Consider the following 6,823-nt stretch of genomic DNA (forward strand, 5'->3'; position numbering starts at 1 on the left):
CCCGAAATAGCTCCCAAGATGGCATAGACTTCCTTTCAATCTCACCTGCTTCCCCTAGTACCTTCCCCTTCAATCACAATTGACGATATGAAACTAAAATGTTGAGTGAGTGGAGGAGCTAATAAGGCACAAGCATAGAAATTGTTGTGTTCTTATGGTTGTCTTATCATTGAGGACGAGCCAAAAGATGCACTAGGACAATTGTGGCCCAACAACACACTTGGCTCAACAACCTCCAAAGGAAAAAAAAAAATTGAAATGTCTTTTTGAATGGATTTTATGCCTAGTGCTCAACAAAATTCTCAAAGGATTTTCCTGTATTACAATAATTAGTTATGTATGCTACTAAGTTTGGATTTGTCCACGAATAGATATTTCTTTGATCCTAACTTTCAAGCAATGTCTTATTTGTTTCCCCATGGTGGGATTATGGTTCCAAACCTGATGGCTCCACCTGGTTGTGTAAATGTTGTACATCATTTTTGCTAATATGAAGTTCTTGACAAGCTTACAAAAAGTATATATAAAATTATTTTATTTAAGGTTCACACTAAAATATTATATATATTATCAACATCATAATATTTCTTTCACTTTATCTTTGTGAGAATATGTATAGAGTTGATATTGAAATATATGAGTTGGTATGAATATTCAAATATTTTATCCAATTTTGGTACTCAAATAATTCTAAATAAATGAATTAAACATCTTCCCAATATTGAAAAGAAAAATGGCAACACTATCTTTTTTAATTGTTTTATATCTGTCAAATAGAAATAAAATATTGTTTGTTACCATGGATATTAAATTTTTTTGTTTATTTACCTATTATTTAATATGAATATTAATCTAAATTTCATGTTAGCTCTTTAAATAATTACACATTTTTTTTTGTGCTAAAGAACTAAAACGGAATTCATTTTGTTTTTATCATTGTTATTAATTTGATTCTTTTTTAATGTAAATATTTTTATTATTTTTCAATCTAATGTTAAATCACAACATATATCCATAATGTAAAGAACTTATTAAAGAAAAATACAATTTATTTGGTAGGTTATGTAAGGAATATACTCAAGCTGATTGTGATAAATTTTAGTGACCAACAATCAATTTTTTGTTGAGGTAATAAATAACTATATATATGGGAATATATTATCCATTCACACATTCAAAATAGATTGTAATTGGATGAATACATGTTTTGGTAATTTTTTTTTAGCATTTTTTAAATAAATTTTTCTTGAAATATAATAGATATTTTATATAATATAAAGGTTTTAATTCATTTATATGTTCGAAGATTAATTTTAAAATACAAGAAATCTCAATCTTACTTAAAAATATATGATCTAATTCAAAAGAAAACAACCAAAAAGTTTATAATATAGATTAAATGTTTTCATATATTTATAAGTAAGATAAATCAATCATATTAAAGGATTATTAAAATATTTTTTTTAAAGATTTTTTAAACAACCAGAAAACTTTTGATATTTTAGTTGTTAAATTAAGATTAGGGATAGCCATCGCTATCTCTTAATACTACTATCTCTTAATTTAGGTTTACTCATCATTATTCATAAAAAGACACATCACCTGTAATTACATTGATAGTGTTACATCACCTGTAATTACATTGATAGTGTTTAGTAAGGTTTCATACTTTCTTTATAATTATCATAAAAATATTTGTTTATTGTTGCTAATATTTATTTAAATATTACATCTTAAATTCAAATTATTTTCCTATATGATTAGGTAAGAAAAAGTATTTTATGTACATAAAAGAACTAAAATTAATTTTATGTTACAAATATTTTTTTATTATGATTTTTGTGTCTAAAAGAAACTAAATATAAGTAAATTTAAATTCAGAAAACTATAAATAATAATTCACTATTCAACTTTAAATATACATTTCATTTATCATTTTTAAGATAAAAAAATCATATCAAAATTTTGATTTTGTTAAAAAAATAATTGAAATGTAAAAAAAATTATCATGTTATTAATATAAAATATTTATACATATTTTTAAATTTTACCATAGCTAAGATGTAAAACTGAAATGCAACGCTTTCAATTCCCTATTTTTATGAATATACCATCATTATGTCCATTCAAGAAAAAATGTTATCATAAAATTATGTAAACCTTTTCATTGAACTTGTTGACAATTGTGTATGAAATGCAAACAAAATTACCATCTTTTTTTCTCTTATTTTAAAATAATAACAATTTTTTAATATATAAAATTTTGATACATTTTTATGTTTTCTGATTTTTTCTTTTCACTTTTCATACATTTTTTTAAAATCTATTTTAATTTATAAATTATTATTTTGAAGTGTATTTTAATTTTTAAATTCTTACCTTCATTTATAGCGTTTTAAAAATCTTACCAAACCATATTAATAATAATAATTAAAAAACAAACAACTCCAAAAATAATGGAAATTCAAATGTGTAAGAAATTAACGGGTTACCTAATTTTATTCACTTAGAAAATGACATGAACACAAATAGTAAGCTCCTTTTCAAATAATTAACCACCACATCAAAATTAGGTTATTAGGAAAAATGAACGGGTTGAAAAAGCTTTTCTGTTGGAAGAAGTAGGAGTGGGGACCTCGGTAAAATAGAAACAATTATGATGGATGACTTCGCTAGAAATGCCTAAAAAGTCGGAGTGAAAGCTGAGAGTTAAGAAATGGGAGTGAAAGTCGTTCCCTAAAGTATATTCGTTGATTTGGAGAAAGCCAAAGAAAACCGATGAAGAGAATTGGGCATATCTCTCTTTTATGTTAAAGGAAGGTATATCTTTTTCTATTTTTATGTTAATTGAAAAAGAGGCGGAAGCATCTATAAATTTCAAATCTTCACCCTCTTTCATCCGCATGCTCTATTTATTCTTCGTTTGCGATATGATTTTTGGAAAGTGCCTCCATTTGAGTGTTTGGTTTTTGTGTCTTTGTGGAGAGTATGATGTTCCAAATCAGACACTCTGTGGGTAAAATTTAATGTCTTAAGTTTGTATGTTGGCAGAAGAGGATGACAATCGGTAAAATTTAATGTCTAAAATTTGTTTGTTGATAGAAGAGGATGAGCACAATGGATTTGGCATGTTCCAGAAGATCCTCTGCTACATCCAATTGATTGAGATCAATGCAATTTCTTGATTCAGTTATTCATTTAGATTACACTCTACCACTTGTATATCTCAAACTAAATTCATTTATGATTTGATGGACAAGACCCACCAAGGGTAGATTTGTTCACTCTTTTCATTGCTACTGTGCAAAGCGTTATTGTGCTATTCTCTTTTACTGCTCCAAATTGGTTTCAGGTACTCAATTTTTTTCGTGTGTCTTTCTTTAAATTTAATGTAATTTGTTGTTAATGTAAATTTGTTGTTCTCATAAAATATCTATTTCATTTTCTTTAGTTAGTTTAACGTCCTTAGCCGTAGTTTAGTCTCTTCAAACCAGGCTCCTCTCCTTGTTGATTTTGATAATTAGTTTATCATGTTCGATTTAGGTTTCATTTCTATATTTTCTTTCAAATTTGTGTTGGTTGCAACAAAAATAACTTGTAATATTTTGAGGGTCTCACTTAGGTTAGGCTTCTAGACTAAGTATAAACTCATTTTTCCATATTAGTCTAAAATTCATAGAGTTCTTAATACGAATTTCAACCAGCCAACCTAGGATCAAAATATGAAGCCCAAGATCAGGAGACAATGCTTTTTTTTTATGAAGCACAAGAACTATTCAATTACTTGAATACTATCCATCATTTCCATTTTCGATAGATTTAGAGGAAACTGCACTAGTTGTATTCTGGCTTAGTATGTAAAACATAGGCAATGTTTGTAACTCATCTCATCTTTGGAGGAGATAATCTTCCATCTTCATATAATTCGTCCAAACCCACATGAGATTGAATCCTTCCTCGGTGTGCAAGCAATAGAAAAAATGGTTGGAATCTTTAACTGATTTCATGCTGGTCGGCTATTCGATCACGACATCTCATTATATGATCTGATCTTAGTAGGAAGACATCGTTGGATTAGATGAACTCTCATCACATAAATATATTTTCCCACCCTACACAAAACCTATACTACTATATAATCAACATAAATGGTAGGGTTAAGATCTTAAAAATAATCAATATTTTAATAACATATAGTTGTGTAGAAGTTGCTTATCGACTCTAGGATAGACCTTGTTTATAATTATTAGGGTTTAGGGTTTTTGGGTTTAGGGATAATTTGAAATGATGAGAAATTTTTATACATTTATAGGACACACCTATTAATACTTTTCGGGTTCCATTATACTTTTGTTCACACATTGAAAAGTATGAGCACTTAATCATCAATATTTGTCTGTCCTCGCACTCAATTACAATTAGTCCTCAAACCAACCAATTAAATTTGCTTCTGAGAAATAAACGAAGATAAGTGTAAAAGTAGACTAACTACAATTAGTTGAAATAGAACTGAATTGCCTCTATTTTGCTATAATCATGATCAATTAGTTAAAACACAAAGAAGGTATTGAAATACACCTATGTATACGAGTGAAGGGATTAACGACATACTTTTGTTTTTGTAATCTTGTATTTCATCCACCGTAACCTCATTTGGTCTAATGATGAGGAACATATTTGTAGTTCCATTTGAGACCAGATATGCGAGTTTGTAATATTATTATTACCGTCGAACATGCATAGTGGTGTTCGATTGCTATTTCCAGCTGAGGTGTTTTTTGTTTGAATGTTACTTGTATTTATATTTAGGGTTTCTAGATTGTTGTTTATTTTATTTATTAAAGATTTATTGAAGGGGAAAAATATGCCCTCCCTCATTCCATCCCTTTGTCCCTCTCTATCTCTTTCACTCCCTATAATTCTTTCTCTCAACTCTACTATTGCTATCTCTCTCACACAGTGTTTCTCAATCATTCTTTATGACTCTTACTATGTCTACCTCTCCCTCTCTCTCAAACATTGTATCCTTCTCTATCTATCTCTCTATCAATATATTAGCCTCTCATTTCGTCTCTTACTATCTCTCTTCCCCCCTGTCCCTCTCTATCTTCCTCTTTCTCGCTCTCTATCTCTATGTCTCTATTGACACCCTTTCTACTGCCTCTTGCTCACTCCCTTTCTACTGTCTCCTCCCTTCCTGCCTGTCTTCTCTCTCTTGCCATCCCCCCCTCTCTCTGTCTATATATCTATTTATTACTCTCTTTCTGTCAATTTCTCTTCCTCACTCTTGCTATCTCCCTCTCTCGTTGTCTCCCAATATTGCTCTTTCTCACTCTCAGAATGTCTCTTTCACATAATTTCTCTGACATTTTATCCTCCTCACTCTCTCTGCAAATATCCTCCCCTCTCTCCCTCTCTCTTGTTTTCCCACTCTCTCTTGCTCAATCCCTTACTCATTCCCTCTCGCCCCCCTCTCATTCACTCTCTCCTTCATTATTTTTTGACCTCCCTCTATCTGTCTGCCTCATTCTCTCTCTCTTTTTTCTCCGTCTCTCTCTCCACCCCTATCTATCTCACATGTTATTTCTCCCTTTCTCTCTTTCCCTCCTTGTCTCACTCTCACTTCCTCTCTCTTTCTACCCCTCTCCCACTTCCACTCTTTATTTTCTTCTCTCTCCTCCTCCTCACCACTCACTCTCACTCTCTCTCCTACTATATCCCTTTGTCTCTCAGCCCCCCCTCTCATTCTCCATGTCCCTCTCTCTATCTCTCTTGATATTCCCACTCTCATTTGCTTTCTCCTTCGTTATTTTTCCCTCCCTCCCTCTGGATGCCTCACTCTTTCTCTTTTTTTTTTCTCTCTCTCTCCACCCTATCTCTCTCACACGTTATTTCTCCCTTTCTCTCTTTCCCTCCTTGTCTCACTCTCACTTTCTCTCCTACTATCTCCCTCTGTCACTCAGTCTCCCCCTCTCTCCTCTGTCACTCTCTCTCTCTCTCTCTCTCTCTCTCTCTCTCTCTCTCTCTCGATATCCCCACTCTCTCTCAATACGACCCACACCTCCCCTACCCCCTTCTCTCTCTCCCCCTCTCCCTCTCTTTTTTTGCCCTCTTTCTCTCCCGATTTCTCTATGTTTCTTTCACTCCTTCCCTCTTTCTTTTTCTTCTTCTCTCTCTTACTCCCTCTCTCCCTCTCCCTCTCTCTTTTTATCTCTCGTCCTCTTTCTCATTCTCTCTCCCCCTGACTCTATCTTAACGTATGTCTCAGTCTCTCACACTCTCTCCCAATCACTCTCTCTCGAAATCTCCGCTCTCGCTCTATCTCTTGATATCACCATCCCTTACTCCCTCACATAAGCCTAAGCCTAAAACTTAAATGTTGTATTTAATTTATAAACTTGACTTCACTTAAAATTACTTAGCAATAAGTGAAACTAATTCTTTTAACAAGCATATATATTCACAATATATAACTTTATAGACATCATAAACTTGAAACCCATTTTAGGATTTCAATAAACGAATGGCATCCCATTATGCTATTTAAAATGTAAATTAAGAAACTAAAAATAATGACATACATTCTAGCAATTTTTATAAAATATACATTGTCATTTCTCTAGGATGAGATTCCTTTTTTCTATTTTCATGCTTGTGAAAAAATCCAAAATGGTGAGCTAACTCTTCTCCATTTCTCACACTCATGAAACTATAAGAAGGACACTCTATCTAGTAGAATTTTCACTCTTTTTTGGGCTCATGAAATCTGAATGAAAAAGACACACTATTGAATTGAGTACAATTGGATTTCTCTTTCCAAATA

This window comes from Pinus tabuliformis, chromosome 1_1 (genome assembly GCF_031772625.1).
Source record: "Pinus tabuliformis cultivar Carrire ecotype Pingquan chromosome 1_1, CPIR1, whole genome shotgun sequence".
Lineage (NCBI taxonomy): Eukaryota > Viridiplantae > Streptophyta > Pinopsida > Pinales > Pinaceae > Pinus > Pinus tabuliformis.